Here is a 19,829-nt window from a genome sequence, read left to right as displayed (position 1 = left end):
ATGACAGACAAAATGAGAAAATAAAATCCAGAAAATCACATTGTAGGATTTTTAATGAATTTATTTGCAAATTATGGTGGAAAATAAGTATTTGGTCAATAACAAAAGTTTCTCAATACTTTGTTATATACCCTTTGTTGGCAATGACACGGGTCAAACGTTTTCTGTAAGTCTTCACAAGGTTTTCACACACTGTTGCTGGTGTTTTGGCCCATTCCTCCATGCAGATCTCCTCTAGAGCAGTGATGTTTTGGGGCTGTCACTGGGCAACACAGACTTTCAACTCCCTCCAAAGATGTTCTATGGGGTTGAGATCTGGAGACTGGCTAGGCCACTCCAGTACCTTGAAATGCTTCTTACGAAGCCACTCCTTCGTTGCCCGGGCGGTGTGTTTGGGATCATTGTCATGCTGAAAGACCCAGCCACGTTTCATCTTCAATGCCCTTGCTAATGGAAGGAGGTTTTCACTCAAAATCTCACGATACATGGCCCCATTCATTCTTTCCTTTACACGGATCAGTCGTCCTGGTCCCTTTGCAGAAAAACAGCCCCAAAGCATGATGTTTCCACCCCCCATGCTTCACAGTAGGTATGGTGTTCTTTGAATGCAACTCATCATTCTTTGTCCTCCAAACACGACGAGTTGAGTTTTTACCAAAAAAGTTCTATTTTGGTTTCATCTGACCATATGACATTCTCCCAATCCTCTTCTGGATCATCCAAATGCACTCTAGCAAACTTCAGACGGGCCTGGACATGTACTGGCTTAAGCAGGGGACACGTCTGGCACTGCAGGATTTGAGTCCCTGGCGGCGTAGTGTGTTACTGATGGTAGGCTTTGTTACTTTGGTCCCAGCTCTCTGCAGGTCATTCACTAGGTCCCCCCGTGTGGTTCTGGGATTTTTGCTCACCGTTCTTGTGATCATTTTGACCCCACGGGGTGAGATCTTGCGTGGAGCCCCAGATCGAGGGAGATTATCAGTGGTCTTGTATGTCTTCCATTTCCTAATAATTGCTCCCACAGATGATTTCTTCAAACCAAGCTGCTTACCTATTGCAGATTCAGTCTTCCCAGCCTGGTGCAGGTCTACAATTTTGTTTCTGGTGTCCTTTGACAGCTCTTTGGTCTTGGCCATAGTGGAGTTTGGAGTGTGACTGTTTGAGGTTGTGGACAGGTGTCTTTTATACTGATAACAAGTTCAAACAGGTACCATTAATACAGGTAACGCGTGGAGGACAGAGGAGCCTCTTAAAGAAGAAGTTACAGGTCTGTGAGAGCCAGAAATCTTGCTTGTTTGTAGGTGACCAAATACTTATTTTCCACCATAATTTGCAAATAAATTCATAAAAAATCCTACAATGTGATTTTCTGGATTTTTTTTCTCAATTTGTCTGTCATAGTTGACGTGTACCTAAGATGAAAAATACTCTCATCTTTTTAAGTGGGAGAACTTGCACAATTGGTGGCTGACTAAATACTTTTCCCCCCCACTGTGCATACACACACTGACGGTACTCAGTAGCAGACACTATAACCTAGCATTAAATATAAAGGTGTTTCTGTCTCCATCAATAATTCATGTTGAATATTATGTTTCTGTGGTCCTGTCCTCTCTGGTTGTCTGGACCATTGTGTGTGTGTGACACGTCTCCTCCCGTTGCTCCCCTCCGGCGCTCTGATTCACAGGTCTACTGAGCCACCGGTCTGAGCGCACCACCTCGGCAACACCGGAATGGAAACTCGATGCACCCTAATCACCTCCAGCGCACCTGCACCTCATCATCTCATCACCACCCCTATTTAGCACTGGACTGTTCTGTATTGTGTTGTGTGTGATTGTTAAGCGTCGTGTCATTTACTCTCTCTTTGTTATTCTCTTTCTCATTATTAAGTAAACCTTGACCTTGTTAATTCCTGCGTCTGCGTCCTGCCTCTTCGTATATCAGTACTCGCCACAGTGTGTGTGTGTGTGTGTGCGTGTCCATGTGCAACAAGTTCTCACAGTCTCACTGCAGAATTAGATGTTTATTCTCTAAGCAACAAATGTCGAAGTTGCTCCAAACGTCAAATTTCTAAATTAAGGGTTAAGGTTTAAGGGTTTGGATAGAGTTAAAACATTACGTTTAGGCATTCATTCCGAATTATTAAGTTAAGGGTTAAGGTTTGGGATAGGGTTAAAAAAAACAAGTGTCTACCGCTGGGATTGAACACACGACCTTCGGCACCGTAGTCATGTGATTAGGGTTAAGGTTTTGGATAGAGTTAAAACATTAAGCTTAGGCATTCATTCCGAATTATTAAGTTAAGGGTTAAGGTTTGGGATAGGGTTAAAAAAACAAGTGTCTACCGCTGGGATTGAACACACGACCTTCGGCACCGTAGTCATGTGATTAGGGTTAAGGTTTAGGATAGAGTTAAAACATTAAGCTTAGGCATTCATTCTGAATGGTTAAGTTAAAGGTTTAGGTTTGGGATAGGGTTAAAATTGTTTTAAATAAACACTGGGATTGAACACACTGTGATGAGGTGATTTTGAAGGAGTCAGGCGCAGGAGGGTAAATCACAGAATAACAGGATTTATTCTGAACCACAGAGTTATGCAGTAATGCGTAAAAACACTCCAGTGCGCAAAACAGGCGCACTGGAAAATACAAGGCACACAGGGAATATTCCCGGCGATACAAAATACATGGAGCTCCACCGAGCTTCTCTCTCCTCCACAATTAACAATCACACACAAAGACAAGGGGGCAGAGGGAACACTTATACAGGTACTGATGAGGGGATATGAACCAGGTGTGTGTAATAAACAAGACAAAACAAATGGAATGATGAGATATGGAGCGGCAGTGGCTAGAAGGCCGGTGACGATGAACGCCGAAGCCTGCCCGAACAAGAAGAGGAGGCAGCTTTGGAGGAAGTCGTGACACACACGACCTTCGGATCCGGAATCATGGGATTAAGATTAAGGGTTAAGGTTTTGGATAGGGTTAAAACATTAAGTTCAGGCATTCATTCCAAATGGAACATGTGACGAGAGAGCTGACTGAGTGGTGACTGTGTGGACATACTTAAAGCAAGTTAGGACATGCATAGTGAACAGTGTAACATTATAACATGATGATAGCATAACAGAGTGATAAGAGCATGACAGAGCAGATATACACAATAAGATCAGAGACGAGATGTGTACTGAGAGTGGGATGGCATTATGTAGTTACTTACAATGAGTTGAAAGCCAACTGAGTGTACTCCTAAATTGGCAGCAGGGACTCACGCAAGCAGGGAGTTTGAAAGGCAGCCGACTCAGTGATATTGAGTAACATGGTGTAAAGGTAAAACTGACACAGGTTGAATTGCTCTGTCGATGGTTTGTTCAGCTGACCAGATCCACTTCTCATCAAATCAAAATCAAATCAAATTTTCCTTGAAGCTCTCGACCCGCTCCACTATAGCCCAGTCGATGTGGATGGGGCATGCTCAGCCCTCCTTTTCCTGTAGTCCACGATCAGATCCTTTGTCTTGCTGACGTTGAGGGAGAGGTTGTTGTCCTGGCACCAAAATGCCAGGTCACTGACCTTCTCCCTAATTTAATGAATGTGTTGTTGCCTGTCTGGAAGTCCAGGATCATGTTGCAAAGGGAGGTGTTTAATCCCAGGGTCCTGAGCTTAATGATGAGCGTGGAGGGCTGAGAGCTTGAATGCTGAGCTATAGTCAATGAACAGCATTCTCACGTAAGTGTTCCTCTTCTCCAGGTGGGAGAGGGCAGTGTGGAGTGCAATAGAGATTGTGTCATCTGTGGATCTGTTGGAGCGGTATGCGAATTGGAGTGGGTCCACGGTGTGTGGAATGATGGTGTTGATATGAGCCATGACCAGCCTTTCAAACCATTTCATGGCTACAGATGTGAGTGCTAATGGGCCATAGTTATTTAGACAGGTTACCTTGGCGTTCTTGGGCACAGGGTCTACTTGAAAGAGGTTGAAAGTGTCTGTGAAGACACTTGCCAGCTGGTCAACCCATGCTCTGAGTACGGTCCTGGTAATCCTTCTGGCCCCGTGGTCTTGTGAATGATAACCTGTTTAAAGGTCTTACTCATATCGTGTACGGAGAGCGAGATCACACAGTCGTCCGGAACTGCTGGTGCTCTTATGCATAGTTCACTGTTGCTTGCCTCGAAGCGAGCATAGAAGGAATTTAGCTCGTCTGGTAGGCTCGCATCATGGGGCAGCTCGCGGCTGGGTTTCTCTTTATAATCCATGATAGTTTGCAAGCCCTGCCAAATTCGACTAGCGTCAGAGCCGGCGTAGTAGGTTTCGTATTGACGTTTTGACGGCTTGTCGGATTAGTGTCCCGCTCCTTGAAAGCGGAAGTTCTAGCCTTTAGCTCAGTGCAGATGTTGTCTGTAATCCATGGCTTCTGGTTGGGATATGTGCATACGGTCACTGTGGGGATCACGTCGTCGATGCACTTATTAATGAAGCCGGTGACTGGTGTGGTAAACTCATCAATGTTATCCGATGAATTCCGGAACATATTTCAGTCTGTGCTAGCGAAACAGTCTGTAGCTTAGCATCCGCTTCATCGGACCACTTCCATATTGAGTGCGTCGCTGGTACTTCCTGTTTGAGTTTTTGCTTGTAAGCAGGAATCAGGCGGATAGACTTATGGTCAGATTTGCCAAATGGAGGTCAAGGGAGAGCATTGTATTTGTTTCTGTGTGTGGAGTAAAGGTGATCTAGTTTGTTCGCCTCTTGTTGCACAGGTGACATGCTGGTAAAAGTGAGCGGAGACAGAATTCAGTTTTCCTGCATTGAAATCACTGGCCACTAGGAGCGCACTAGGTGCATTTTCTTGTTTGCTTATGGCCTTATACAGCTCGTTGAGTGCGGTCTTAGTGCCAGCATTGGCTTGTGGTGATAAATAGACAGCTACGAGAAATATAGGTGAAAACTCTCTTGGTAAATACTATGGTCTGCAGTATATCATGAGGTATTCTAACTCAGGCGAGCAAAACCTTGTGGCTTCCTTGACATTAGAGATTGTTCACCAGCTGTTGTTAACAAAGAAATACACATCCCCTTAACCTTATCATAGCTGCCATTCGGTCTTGACGATGCATAGAAAAAACAGCTAGATGTATATTATCTATGTCCTTGTTCAGCCACGACTCCGAAAAGCATAGGATAACAGTTATTCAGGTCCCGTTGATAGAATAGTCTCGAACAGAGTTTGTCCAATTAATTCACTAGTGATTGTACGTTCGCCAATAGAACGGAGGGTAGAGGCAGTTTATTTACCTCGTCGATGTAGTCTCATCAGAGAGCCCGCTCGTTTGCCTCTCTTGCGCCGTCTCTTCCTCTTTGGAGACCCAGGGTTTAGGGCCTGGTCCGTGATGAGCAGTACATCCACAGCTGCTGACTCGTTGAAGTAAAAATCTTCATCAAAATCGAGGTTAGTGATCGCTGTTCTGATGTCCAGAAGCTGTTTTCGGTCATAGGTTATGATGGCGGAAAAAGTATGTTTTTATTTAGCTTATAAGCTTCTCTACCCCCCATGGACTTGAAAACCTCACACAAATGAAATGAAGCCCCCAACAACCCCCCCCGAAAATGGTTTTATCCCTGTTTAGCTTCGCACTACGGTTAGACTAGGCAGTAGGCTTGTATATGGGGTGATGATCTGTGAGGTGATAACATTTGAATTGCTTTATGATTTGTCCAAAACTGTAAACGACGTGTCAAGTCATGTTACAGTATACACTGTAACAAGTACATCAAAGATTTGTAACATGCAAGTCTAGCTGTTTGGTCGCTAACTAACCTATTATTTAGACTGGTTTATGGAATGAATTTGCTGTGCATGTGTTCCGTGTGATTCTTGGATGATGAAGTTTGCATTTATCTTTTACAAAAAAAGGTGAAATTGAGGAATAAAGTTGTAAAGACCTTTATTTCCCATCAGTACAGAACATTGTTTAGATGCTTTTCAGACAACAATGCTGTTTAGACGCGTTTGTTGCATAATACGTTCTGTTGCTACTGTTCCAATCACATACTTGCAATAGTACACTGCAGGGACCACTCAACAATGATCACAAATATGTGATCGTACATGTCAAAGGGGTAAAAATTCAGAGTTAATGCCTAAATTTAACTTCGACATTTTACGTTTGCAACAACTTCGAAATTTGACGTTTGAGAAACATGGATCAATGTCTAATTTTGACATGAGACTGTAAGAGCTAGTTGATACATATATCCTTCAGTCCTCTCTAAATATGGAATCTCATTTGTCTTCAGGAGCAGTGTCAGGGGAGCATCCCCTCCTTCTCTCCCCTGCTCCATGTTTAATTAACCAGCTTTAATTACTGGGAGGGGGAGGAGGGTAAATGAGAGGAGAGGGGGAAGGGAGGAGGGGGAGTCACGGGAGGGGGGAGAGGAGGGTTAGGTGTGTATTCCCAGGTATGTCTTGGTAATGCATTTCTGGAGTAGGCTACAGGGAACTCAGGTAGGAGTGAAACTAGAGGGTTGCCTGCTTCACATAGATCTTTGACTGCAGTGTCAGTATTTTCAGCACACGTTGCAGAAGTTGGGGTTTACCACTGCTCACCAGGTATTGTGTATGTGTGTGCGTGAAAGTGGTCTCGTGTACGTGTGTGTGTGCTCCCTTTTCGCTGCTAACAATACTACACAGCTCCATCCCTCCAGAAGCTGTTGTTTAATGAGGTCTGGTCACCACACCGCTAGCTCCTCACTACAAACCACAACCACACTGCTAATTAGTAAAGGTGTTTTTGTACATAGACGGATTAGCTGACAACATCAATGGGGCAGAAGGCTGTGTGTTGTTGTGATTCTGGATGGCCAGATAGCTAGCAACAATGACAAGAAGCTGCCATGTGGGGAATAGTAGGTGGCTAGTTTCAGCTAGTTTTATCTTATTCTTATAACGTGTCTTGTTTTGTCCAGTGAAAGCTCCTCAGAGAAGGAAGGGGAGGACCATCCTCCTCAGTGAATTTCATAAAAATAAAAATGGCAAAACATTAAAGTTATCCTTTTTAGATAAAACTATACTAAATATACAGTTGAAGTCGGAAGTTTACATACACCTTAGTCAAATACATTTAAACTCAGTTTTTCCACAATTCCTGACATATAATCCTAGTAAAAACTCCCTGTTTTAGGTCAGTTAGGATCACCACTTTATTTTAAGAATGTGAAATAACAGAATAATAGTAGAGAGAATTATTTATTTAAGCTTTTATTTCTTACATCACAGTGGGTCAGAAGTTTATAGACACTCAATTAGTATTTGGAAGCATTGCCTTTAAATTGTTTAACTTGGGTCAAATGTTTCGGGTAGCCTTCCACAAGCTTCCCACAATAAGTTGGGTGAATTTTGTCCCATTCTTCCTGACAGAGCTGGTGTAACTGAATCAGGTTTGTAGGCCTCCTTGCTCGCACACGCTTTTTCAGTTCTGCCCACAAATGTTCTAATAGATTGAGGTCAGGGCTTTGTGATGGCCACTCCAATACCTTGACTTTGTTGTCCTTAAGCCATCAAAGTATGCTTGGGGTCCTTGTCCACTTGGAAGACCCATTTGCGACCAAGCTTGAACTTCCTGACTGATGTCTTGAGATGTTGCTTCAATATATCCACATAATTTTCCTTCCTCATGATGCCATCTATTTTGTGAAGTGCACCAGTCCCTCCTGCAGCAAATCACCCCCACAGCATGATGCTGCCACCCCCGTGCTTCACTGTTGGGATGGTGTTCTCCGGCTTGCAAGCAACCCCCTTTTTCCTCCAAACATAACAATGGTCATTATGGCCAAACAGTTCTATTTTTGTTACTTCAGACCAGAGGACGTTTCTCCAAAAAGTACGATCTTTGTCCCCATGTGCAGTTGCAAACCGTAGTCTGTCTTTTTTATGGCGGTTTTGGAGCAGTGGCTTCTTCCTTGCTGAGTGGCCTTTCAGGTTAATGTCGATATAGGACTCGTTTTACTGTGGATATAGATACTTTTGTACCTGTTTCCTCCAGCATCTTCACAAGGTCCTTTGCTGTTGTTCTGGGATTGATTTGCACTTTTCGCACCAAAGTACATTCATCTCTAGGAGACAGAACGCGTCTCCTTCCTGAGCGGTATGACGGCTGCGTTGTCCCATGGTGTTTATACTTGCGTACTATTGTTTGTACAGATGAACGTGGTACCTTCAGGCGTTTGGAAAGTGCTCCCAAGGATGAATCAGACTTGTGAAGGTCTACAATTTTTATTCTTAGGTCTTGGCTGATTTCTTTTGATTTTCCCATGATGTCAAGCAAAGAGGCACTGCGTTTGAAGGTAGGCCCTGAAATACCTCCACAGGTACACCTCCAATTGAATCAAATGATGTCAATTAGCCTATCAGAAGCTTCTAAAGCCATGACATCATTTTCAGGAATTTTCCAAGCTGTTTAAAGGCACAGTCAATTTAGTGCATGTAAACTTATGACCCACTGGAATTGTGATACAGTGACTTGTAAGTGAAATAATCTGTCTGTAAACAATTTTTGGAAAAATTACTTGTGTCATGCACAAAGTAGATGTCCTAACCGACTTGCCAAAACATTAGTTTGTTAGAAGACATTTGTGGAGTGGTTGAAAAATGAGTTTTAATGACTCCAACCTAAGTGTATGTAAACTTCCGACTTCAACTGTATTCACGTCACCAGATAATTGAGTTAAACACACTGTTTTGCAATGGTCTACAGTAGCCACAACATCACTCTGTAGGGTAGCACCATGGTGTAGCCAGAGGACAGCTAGTTTCTGTCCTCCTCTGGGTACATTGACTTCAATACAAAACCTAGGAGGCTCGTGGTTCTCACTCCCTTCCATGGATTTACGATGTAGTTATGACAACTTCCCGGAGGACCTATCAGAGCTCTTGCAGCATTAACTGAAATGTGCACGCAATCTAAGGATCAGAGAATGAATCTAGTACTGAAAGCATAAGCCAAAGCTAGCTAGCACTCCAGTGCATAAAATGTGGTGAGTAGTTGACTCAAAGAGAGAGAAAGATAATAGTTGAACAGTTTGGAAAAAATGTATTTCTTTAAAAATGAAGGAAAAGCAAGAGAAAGAGAGAGAGAGGGATATATATATATATATATATTATATATTTTGTTTTTCGTTTTACTTAGCCTACTTAACTAGCGAATGCAGCTAGCTAGTTTAGCCTACTCAAACACCCGGCTCAAACATAGAGGGGTGCTATGTTAGATAGCTGGCTATGGCTATCCAACACTGGAACTCCTCCAAGTCAAGGTAAGCTTTTGGTTTTATTAATTTATTGCCTCCGGGGCCCACCGGTGTAACTGATAAACTGCTTGCTGCTGAATGTACTGCATGATTGTAGCGGGTTCACTAACGTATTAGTTCTAGTAGCTATGTTGAATATGACGTTGATATTGTGACAACGATGTAGGCTGTGCGTAGCGGTTAGTAGTTATGATATGAACGTTTGGCTTGGCACTTTATTTTTGCCTGGTCACAGAAAGTTAATGTGTTGTACACTGAAGTCCAGAAGCGAAGGGAAAAGGTGAGAGGAAGAGCGTGCGTAGATGCAAGAAGGAATACAATGATCAAAGGGATCATCCTTTTTTCATGAAAGTGAACTGCGGTTGTGTGTGATCAGGGTTGTATTCATTCCGCCGATTCTTTTGAAAAATGTTTCTTAAATGGAAGCAAACGGAACGAAACGGGAATAAACATACTGAATTTGTCCAAGAGAAACTCTCATTTGCAACTGTTGGACTAATGATTACACCCTAGATCAGCTATATGCAGGCAAGAGTGTGCATGGCGGTATTAAATGTGTCATTGTCTGTCACCTTGATTACTCAAATTTCTCTCGACTTGTGCACCTATATTTTACATTTTCATTCATAGGCTAGGTTGTGGCAACCTCATGATGGGTGTAGGGAAAATTCCAGTATCATATAGTTATGGAATGCCGTTTGGGTCTTTGCGAGTCAAAAAATATACATGTCAAATAACACTATTTGATGTGTCAAATAACACTATTTGACGCGTCAAATAAGCTTTTAATTTGAAACGTCAAATAATACAATTCTATTATAGAATGTTGTGTGTGCTGAATTTGCATGTGCAAGCCAAGCGCCACCACTACGATCAGTAGCTCTGTCAAACTGTACAAAGAAAAGTCTGCAAACAAGCATGTTTACAGTAGCGCGTTGGTAATAATGCATTATTTGTTCGACCGAATGGGAAAACGTCTGTGTGAGCATTTGAAATAAGATCAGGATCAAAAATGTTTGCAAATATCTTTGATATAGATGTTTTTAGCAACTTCTGGGGTAGCTAGCTAGCTTTAGCTTGGTAACGTTACCTAGCTAGCACCAATGCAACTAACGTTAGCCTGAAAACAATGACCAATAGAATCTGCAGTCATTTTCAATATGCTTGGCAATGATTTAGGAATCCATGTGATTACGTATTAGATAGGTAGCCACTTGAACTTGAAATTGAACTTCAGTTCATGAAAATAACTAGCTAGCCAGCTACTTAACCCTGTTGCCCAAAGATAACGTTATAACCAGCCAGTAAACTTCATTTGGCTGGTGAGGCTTGACTGGACCGGGTTATATGTTGTGAAAATAGCCACAATAAGGATTAGCCAAAATAGTGGAATTTGTGGTTTGCCTTCAAAATAAAAGTATCTCTTTGAAAGTGACGCAGAATGTTACAATTGGTGAAAACATGCAATATTTATACTAGATTCTGTTTAACAAGGTTGGAATATGGAGCAATGAAATGGGGTTTCAGTCTACTCGGTGACACTCACAGAACAGAACTGTGAAGAGTTTACGCAAATATTAGCGTTGTAGCTCTTATCACGGGACTGTGACTGTGTGAAATCACCTACCCAGTCAGCTTATTGTGCGTATTATAATAATAATATGCCATTTAGCAGACGCTTTTATCCAAAGCGACTTACAGTCATGCGTGCATACATTTTTTGTGTATGGGTGGTCCCGGGGATCGAACCCACTACCTTGGCGTTACAAGCGCCGTGCTCTACCAGCTGAGCTACAGAGGACATTCATATTGCACTGTATAGCCTTACCTAAGGATTAGAGATCAATGAAATGGCCCTGTGTAGCTCAGTTGGTAGAGCATGGCGCTTGCAACGCCAGGGTTGTGGGTTTGATTCCCACGGGGGGCCAGAGGGGGCAGTATGAAAATGTATGCACTCACTAACTGTAAGTCGCTCTGGATAAGAGCGTCTGCTAAAATGACTAAAATGTAAATGTGTCAGTCTACTCAGTACCCAAGTGCTTTTTTCCCCAACGTCCTCCTCAGAGTTATCAGACTCCAAAACATCCACGTTGTATTGTTTTTCCTCTGGAATAGTGTTCAATACACATAGTAGGGTGACTGGTACAATACATGTGGCTCAATTCACAGTGGTTTCAGAGTCCCGCAATAAGAGCTACGACGCTAATGTTCTCTGGGTGTCACTGAGTAGACTGATACCCCATGTCATTGATCTGGTCCTCTGTAGCTCAGCTGGTAGAGCACAGCGCTTGTAACGCCAAGGTAGTGTGTTCAATCCCCGGGACCACCCATACACAAAAATTTATGCACGCATGACTGTAAGTCGCTTTGGATAAAAGCGTCTGCTAAATGGCATATTATTATTATATCTATAATCCATAGGTAAGGCTGTACAGTGAAATAAATATGCCCCCAATATAATTCTAAAGTCTAATACATCCAGTGTGATTTCAACAGATGTCAAATGTTTTTTATTTTTTATTTTGTTGAATTTACACTACCGTTCAAAAGTTTGGGTTCACTTAGAAATGTCCTTGTTTTTGAAAGAAAGCATTTTTTTTATCCATTAAAATAACATCAAATTGAACAGAAATACAGTGTAGACATTGTTAATGTTGTAAATGGCTATTGTAGCTGGAATCGGCAGATTTTTTATGGAATATCTACATAGGCGTACAAAGGCCCATTATCAGCAACCATCAGTCCTGTATTCCAATGGCACGTTGTGTTTGCTAATCCAAGTTTATCATTTTAAAAGGCTAATTGATCATTAGAAAACCCTTTTGCAATTATGTTAGCACGGCTGAAAACTGTTGTGCTGATTATAGAAGCAATAAAACTGGCCTTCTTGAGACTAGTTGAGTATTTGGAGCATCAGCAATTGTGGGTTCAATTACAGGATCAAAATGGCCAGAAACAAATAACTTTCTTCTGAAACTCGTCAGTCTATTCTTGTTCTGAGAAATGAAGGCTATTCCATGCGAGAAATTGCAAAGAAACGGAAGATCTGTGTGACCTCAGTCATTACATCTATCTGGATCCAGATAGAGCCAACACTAATAAACTGTCAGTGGCTGGACAAGCCTTTAAAATAAGTAGCTCAAAGCTCTGTTTAAGAGACTATGGCGTATAACCTGGTTCATGTCATTCATAAAACAGAGTCAAAAGTAGTATGCCAGTATAGGAGGGAGGAGATGAATAAAATATGTACTTATAGAATGTTTCATGAGGTCAAAACAGATTTCCTCTGGCATATTTAGCAGCTGTGGCATATTTAACAGGTCTAGACTGTTACAGAGACAAAGCTGTTCATTACCACTACATCATCTAGACCAGGGGTGTTCAATCCTCCTGGAGAGATACTGGACTGTGGAACACACATGACAGCCAAAAGCCTGCATGCATGCATACCCAATGGTTCACAGTAACTTGGAAGTTTCCATTTCTGTATGTCTCATTTTTACAATCTCTCTATCTCCATCTCTCTCCATCTCATTCATTATGCCCAGCACACCCAATTACTGGCCACACATCTTCATTCTCTACGGTGTCTCTGTTTATTCATTTCTTCTCTCCATCCCTCCTTCCTCCCCTCTCTTCCTGGTTTGTCAGTTCAGATGCGTTTAGAGGCTACTAGTGTGGTGTGTGTTGTGTATGTGTATGTGGTCAACTATGTCTTGTTGTCTGAAGTGTTACTGTGATGGCTGATTTCTCTCACTCTCACTCTCTCTCTCTTCTCTCTCTCTCTCTCTCTCTCTCTCTCTCTCTCTCTCTCTCTCTCTCTCTCAACCTGTGAGAGGGAACACAATATCATATCTTCAAGGTCTCTGCTTTTCTTTCTCTCAATTTCTCCAACCTTTTTCACCCTCTCTTCCTCCCTCTCTCTCTCTCTCACTTGTTTAAGTCAAGCAGTTTCTCAGCAACTGTCTCTATTTATCAACACGCCATCTCTTCTCTCTTTGCTTTAGTCACTCCCTCTGTTTTTGGATGGCACACAGAGAGGAGTGGGTGAATAAATGGTAGGAAGGACAGAAGAAGGGAGGGACGGAGAGATGGATGGAGGGAGATGGGAAAGAAGATAAAGAGAATATAGAGCGAAAAACAATACGATTTTGTGTCCAAGTTTCGCCTACTGCTTAGTGTGTGTGTGTGTGTGTGTGTGTGTGTGTGTGAGTGTGCGTTTATGTGTGGTCAACTATGTCTTGTCTGAAGTGTTACTGTGATGGCGGATTTATTCAATATCTCTCTCTCTCTTTAAAGTTCAACCTGTGGGAGGGAACACAATATCATATCTTCAAGGTCTCTGCTTTTCTTTCTCTCAATTTCTTCATTCCTTTTCACCCTCCATCCCTCTCTTCCTCCCTCAGTTGTTTAAGTCAAGCAGTATCTCAGCAACTGACTCTTTATTTGTCAGCACTCCATCTCTTCTCGCTTTTCTTTTGGATGGCACATGGAGAGGAGTGGGTGAATAAACAGAAGGAAGGACAGAAGAACAGAGGGAGGGAGGGAGGGAGATGGGAACGAAGATAAAGAGAAAATAGAGCGAAAAACAATGAGATCTTGTGTCCAAGATTCACCTAGTTCTAAGAGTTTGTATCAATGTGTTTGTGTGAATGTAAGTGTATGCTTGTGTCTGTGTTTGTGTGTCCGACATGTCCCTACCGCAGGCATAGTCTCTTATAGCCCTCTCTGTCAGATTGGTCCCATCTGCTACCTTGACGGGTGCAGTCTGGGCCTAGGAGGGAGAACACTGAAACACACACACACAAACTATCTGGCTAGTTAGCTCAACCAGGTCACACCAAATCCAACGCAGTATTCGAAGTTCGTCCAGATCCACAGGACATCGGGAGATGCCTTCAACACCAGCCACTAGGGACAACGGTGTGCGCTATTACCATCAAGTAGCTCCAGCTGCAAGGATAGCGGATTCAATCCCAGTGCTAGGCACTCTTAAAAATAAAAAATATTGTTTTAACCCTATTCCAAACCTTAACTCTTTAACGCCCACACCAGTAGAAATCCACTTTTTCGAGCTGAAAGACAATGTCCAGAGCTTACCCATGATGTTGCTCAACGATTTAAGTCAATATGTCATCAATTTAATCAAAGTATGATATATTTGGGCTTGAAGTGACAAATCCGAACTTCCCACTTTGTGCAAATCCATGTGAATGCGGTCCTTTTCCTATGATATGACATACACATTATTTTCAGCCTACGTTTAGTTTCAGGTCTGGGTTTTATTAATGTTACCACCCACCAGCATTGCACTGTTCATTAAAGGTCATGTTGCAAGTAAAATGTGCAATGTACACCCCTTGTAGATAGCAAAATACATACAGTGGGGAGAACAAGTATTTGATACATTGCCAATTTTGCAGGTTTTCCTACTTACAAAGCACGTAGAGGTCTGTAATTTTTATCATAGGTACACTTCAACTGTGAGAGACGGAATCTAAAACAAAAATCCAGAAAATCACATTGTCTGATTTTTAAGTAATTAATTTGCATTTTATTGCATGACATAAGTATTTGATCACCTACCAACCAGTAAGAATTCCGTCTCTCACAGACCTGTTAGTTTTTCTTTAAGAAGCCCTCCTGTTCTCCACTCATTACCTGTATTAACTGCACCTATTTGAACTCGTTACCTGTATAAAAGACACCTGTCCACACACTCAATCAAACAGACTCCAACCTCTCCACAATGGCCAAGACCAGAGAGCTGTGTAAGGACATCAGGGATAAAATTGTAGACCTGCAAAAGGCTGGGATGGGCTACAGGACAATAGGCAAGCAGCTTGGCGCAATTATTAGAAAATGGAAGAGGTTCAAGATGACGGTCAATCACCCTCGGTCTGGGGCTCCATGCAAGATCTCACCTCGTGGGGCATCAATGATCATGAGGAAGGTGAGGGATCAGCCCAGAACTACACGGCGGGACATGGTCAATGACCTGAAGAGAGCTGGGACCACAGTCTCAAAGAAAACCATTAGTAACACACTACGCCGTCATGGATTAAAATCCTGCAGCGCACGCAAGGTCCCCCTGCTCAAGCCAGCACATGTCCAGGCCCGTCTGAAGTTTGCCAATGACAATCTGGATGATCCAGAGGAGGAATGGGAGAAAGTCATGTGGTCTGATGAGACAAAAATAGAGCTTTTTGGTCTAAACTCCACTCGCTGTGTTTGGAGGAAGAAGAAGGATGAGTACAACCCCAAGAACACCATCCCAACCGTGAAGCATGGAGGTGGAAATATCATTCTTTGGGGATGCTTTTCTGCAAAGGGGACAGGACGACTGCACCGTATTGAGGGGAGGATGGATGGGGCCATGTATCGCGAGATCTTGGCCAACAACCTCCTTCCCTCAGTAAGAGCATTGAAGATGGGTCGTGGCTGGGTCTTCCAGCATGACAATGACCCGAAACACACCGCCAGGGCAACTAAGGAGTGGCTCCGTAAGAAGCATCTCAAGGTCCTGGAGTGGCCTAGCCAGTCTCCAGACCTGAACCCAATAGAAAATCTATGGAGGGAGCTGAAGGTCCGTATTGCCCAGTGACAGCCCCAAAACCTGAAGGATCCAGATCCAGAGACGGTCTGTATGGAGGAGTGGGCCAAAATCCCTGCTGCAGTGTGTGCAAACCTGGTCAAGACGTACAGGAAACGTATGATCTCTGTAATTGCAAACAAAGGTTTCTGTACCAAATATTAAGTTCTGCTTTTCTGATGTATCAAATACTTATGTCATGCTATAAAATGCAAAGTAATTGCTTAAAAATCATACAATGTGATTTTCTGGATTTTTGTTTTAGATTCCGTCTCTCACAGTTGAAGTGTACCTATGATAAAAATTACAGACCTCTACATGCTTTGTAAGTAGGAAAACCTGCAAAATCGGCAGTGTATCAAATACTTGTTCTCCCCACTGTATATATATATATATATATATATATATATAAATGTTTTCGGGTTGCTAAATAAAGAAATTGTGAAGCACATGCATTAGTAAGCAGCCTGTGATTTTGCCTATGACATTTGTTCAGGTGAAGACTCTGGAGCTGACTGGGGACAACATCTGGTGAAGACACCGATTCTACAAACAAGTAGCCATTACTCCTCGGCCTGAAGTCCTAGAATAAAACTAAAATGATCTGCTTGAAGGCAATTGTATTTTTTTTTTTATTTATTTCACCTTTATTTAACCAGGTAAGCCAGTTGAGAACAAGTTCTCATTTACAACTGCGACCTGGCCAAGATAAAGCAAAGCAGTGCGATAAAAACAACAACACAGAGTTACATATGGGGTAAAGAAACATAAAGTCAAAAAATACAACAGAAAATATATATATACAGTGTGTGCAAATGTAGCAAGTTATGGAGGTAAGGCAATAAATAGGCTATAGTGCAAAATAATTACAATTAGTATTAACACTGGAATGCTAGATGTGCAAGAGATTATGTGCAAATAGAGATACTGGGGTGCAAAAGAGCAACATAAATAACAATATAGGGATAAGGTAGTTGGGTGGGCTAATTTCAGATGGGCTGTGTACAGGTGCAGTGATCGGTAAGGTGCTCTGACAACTGTTGCTTAAAGTTAGTGAGGGAGATAAGAGTCTCCAGCTTCAGAGATTTTTGCAATTCGTTCCAGTCATTGGCAGCAGAGAACTGGAAGGAATGGCGGCCAAAGGAGGTGTTGGCTTTGGGGATGACCAGTGAGATATACCTGCTGGAGCGCAGACTACGGGTGCGTGCTGCTATGGTGACCAATGAGCTAAGATAAGGCGGGGATTTGCCTAGCAGTGATTTATAGATGGCCTGGAGGCAGTGGGTTTGACGAGGAACATGTAGTGAGGACCAGCCAAAAAGAGCGTACAGGTCACAGTGGTGGGTAGTGTATGGGGCTTTGGAGACAAAACGGATGGCACTGTGATAGACTACATCCAATTTGCTGAGTAGAGTGTAGGAGGCTATTTTGTAAATGACATCGCCGAAGTCAAGGATCGGTAGGATAGTCAGTTTTACGAGGGCATGTTTGGCAGCATGAGTGAAGGAGGCTTTGTTGCGAAATAGGAAGCCGATTCTAGATTTAACTTTGGATTGGAGATTCTTAATGAGAGTCTGGAAGGAGAGTTTACAGTCTAACCAGACACCTAGGTTATTGTAGTTGTCCACATACTCTAGGTCAGACCCTTCGAGAGTAGTGATTCTAGTCGGGTGGGCGGGTGCCAGCAGCGTTCGATTGAAGAGCATGCATTTAGTTTTACTAGTGTTTAAGAGCAGTTGGAGGCTACTGAAGGAGTGTTGTATGGCATTGAAGCTCGTTTGGAGGTTTGTTAACACAGTGTCCAATGAAGGGCCAGATGTATACAAAATGGTGTCGTCTGCGTAGTGCTACAGGATGCAAATTTCTGTTTGAAAATGTTAGCCTTTGCTTTCCTGACTGCTTGTGTATATTGGTTCCTAACTTCCCTGAAAAGTTTCATATCGTGGGGGCTATTTGATGCTAATGCAATACGCCACAGGATGTTTTTGTGCTGGTCAAGGGCAGTCTAGTCTGAGGAGAACCAGGGGCTATATCTGTTCTTAGTTCTGTATTTTTTTGAATGGGGCATGTTTATTTAAGATTGAGAGGAAATTACTTTTAAAGAAGAACCAGGCATCCTCTACTGACGGAATATAAATAAATAAATAAATAAATGAGATCTATATCCATCCAGGATACCTGGGCCAGGTCAATTAGGAAGGCCTGCTCACTAAATTGTTTTAGGGAGTGTTTGACAGTGATGAGGGGTGGTCGTTTGACCGCGGACCCGTTACGGACGCAGGCAATAAGGCAGTGATCGCTGAGATCCTGGTTGAAGACAGCGGAGGTGTATTTAGAGGGTAAGTTAGTCAGGATGATATCTATGAGGGTACCCATGTTTACGGATTTAGGGTTGTACCTGGTAGGTTCGTTGATAATTTGTGTGAGATTGAGGGCATCTAGTTTGGATTGTAGGATGGCCGGGGTGTTAAGCATATCCCAATTTAGGTCACCAAGCAGTACGAACTCTGAGGATAAATGGGGGGCAATCAATTCACATATGGTGTCCAGGGCACAGCTGGGGGCTGAGGGGGGTCTGTAGCAAGCGGCAACAGTGAGAGACTTATTTCTGGAAAGGTGGATTTTTAGAAGTAGAAGCTCAAACTGTTTGGGCACAGACCTGGATAGTATGATAGAGCTCTGCAGGCTATCTCTACAGTAGATTGCAACTCCACCCCCTTTGGCAGTTCTATCTAGTTGGGGATGGACATTTCAGAATTCAGGATTCAGACACTGCTAGAACATCAGGGTTGGCGGAGTGTGCTAACGCAGTGAATAACTCAAACTTAGAAAGGAGACTTCTGATATTAACATGCAAGAAACCAAGGCTTTTGCGATTACAGAAGTCAACAAATGATAGCGCCTGGGGAGTAGGAGTGATACTGAGGCCTGCAGGGCCTGGGTTAGCCTCTACATCACCAGAGGAACAGAGGAGGACTAGAATAAGGATACGGCTAAAGGCTTTAAGAACTGGTATTCTAGTGCGTTGGGTACATAGAATAAAGGGGGCAGATTTCCGGGTGTTGTAGAAAAGATTCAGGGCATTATGTACAGACAAGGATTTGAAGGATATGAGTAAAGTGGAGGTAAACCTAAGCGTTGGGTAACAATGAAAGAGATAGCATCACTGGAGGCACCGATTGAGTCGGTCTCCGCGTGTATGGGGGGTGGGACAAAGGAGCTATCTAAGGCAGGTTTAGATGGGCTGGGGGATCTACAGTGAAATAGTACAATTAGAAATAACCGAAACAGCAATAAGCAAACCATATTGACATGGGAGAGAGGCATAAAGCAATCACAGGTGTAATTTGAGAGAGCTAAGACAACAGCTGGTAATGACGACACAGTTTGGGCTGAGGCTAAACATAAACAGGATGCGGTACCGTAAAAAGGAACAGTCCAGCAGGCATCAGCTGTATAGCTGAGTTATCATAAGGTCCGGTGAACAGCAATAGGATAGTTCTGAGGTAGTTCGGGGGCTGCTAAAGCACTAGCGAGCAAGAGGCCACGGCTAGCGTGTGCTAGCGGGCCGGGACTAGCAGATGGAATCTTCGTGGTCGACGTCGTAACGGGAAGCCTGTTGTAACCACATCAGACGATTTCGTCGGCAGACCAGTCGTGTAGGATCGGCGGGGCTCCGTGTCAACACTAGGTGGTCCTGTCAGGTTGACAGAGAGGTAGATAGCCGGGAGATGGGCCTAGCTCAGGATGATTAGCCAAACCACAACGTCCATTTTGTTGCAGCTAGCTGGTAGCGATGAATCCGGAGTTGAAGGTCCAGTGATTCAGTGATTCCGGCCGAAAAACTGATATATGTTCTGGGTCGATAACACGCTGTGCAGACAGTGCAGACTGGCTGAATAATAGTCCAGGCTAGAGCTGGCTGGTA

Source organism: Coregonus clupeaformis, chromosome 19 (assembly GCF_020615455.1).
Source record: "Coregonus clupeaformis isolate EN_2021a chromosome 19, ASM2061545v1, whole genome shotgun sequence".
In the NCBI taxonomy this organism is placed as follows: Eukaryota; Metazoa; Chordata; class Actinopteri; order Salmoniformes; family Salmonidae; genus Coregonus; species Coregonus clupeaformis.
Note: the sequence above shows the minus strand (reverse complement) of the source record.